The sequence below is a fragment of the Cervus elaphus genome, chromosome 27 (genome assembly GCF_910594005.1).
Source record: "Cervus elaphus chromosome 27, mCerEla1.1, whole genome shotgun sequence".
Classification (NCBI taxonomy): domain Eukaryota; kingdom Metazoa; phylum Chordata; class Mammalia; order Artiodactyla; family Cervidae; genus Cervus; species Cervus elaphus.
The window spans coordinates 64,055,108-64,056,335 of NC_057841.1; positions in this window are offsets into that span (position 1 = coordinate 64,055,108).

The following is a 1,228-nucleotide window of genomic DNA, read 5'->3' on the forward strand; positions in this document are numbered from 1 at the left end:
TTGTGAAGTGAGACTGATATTAACAAGCAGCAATCCAGTGGAGACTAAGCCAAGTGTTGAGGTAAAGCTTTTAGAGTAGATACCCTTACAATTGGGCTTCCCTGGTGGCTCAGACCGTAAAGCGTCTGCCCGCAATGCGGGAGATCCGGGCTCGATCCCTGGGTTGGGAAGATCCCTGGAGAAGGAAATGGCAACCCACTCCAGTATCCTTGGCTGGAGAATCTCATGGATGGAGGAGCCTGGTAGGCTACAGTCCACAGGGTTGCAAAGAGTCGGACACGACTGAGCAACTTCACTTCACCCTTACAATTATCAATTTTTTTTTCCATTTATTTTTATTAGTTGGAGGCTAATTACTTTACAATATTGTAGTGGTTTTTGCCATACATTGACATGAATCAGCCATGGATTTACATGTGTTCCCCATCCTGATCCCCCCTCCCCGCTGCCTCCCCATCCCATCCCTCTGGGTCATCCCAGTGCACCAGCCCCGAGCACATGTCTCACGCATCCAACCTGGACTGGTGATCTGTTTCACACTTGATAATACACATGTTTCGATGCTGTTCTCTCAATTTCAAATCTGGTATGTGCAATCACCAGACTTAAGCCTCATATTCATTTTTCAAAGATTAACAACAATAAATTGATGTACCTATACACAACTGGGGCTTCTGTCATAGCTCAGTTGGTAAAGAATCCCCCTGCAATTCAGGAGATCCTGGTTCGATTCCTGGGTCGGGAAGATCCCCTGGAAAAGGAAAAGCCTACCCACTCCAGTATTCTGGCCTAGAGAATTCCGTAGACTGTATAGTCCATGGGGTCGCAAAGACTTGGACGTGGCTTTCACTTTCATACACAATTGTTCGTAGAAAGCTCTGTAACTTCCCAATGTAAGTCTGTTTTCTAATATTCAAAATAAAACTCCAAGTCAGTTTGCATGAACTTGCATCAGACAGCCTCTGTATTTCATTTTCAAATTATGTTGTATTGTTCACTTCAACCAATCTCCAAAAGCAATTTTAGTAATTTAATATTATTTTATTTTACTTGAGATAAAACAATCTCCAAATTGATAAATAGATGTACATAATTCTAGCCAACTAGATTGATAGCAAGTAATTGTAAACAGTATTTTAATTCTAATAGAAATATATATATATATGTATATATATATATATATATGTATGTATATATATGTATATATATATATATATGCTTAGTTGCT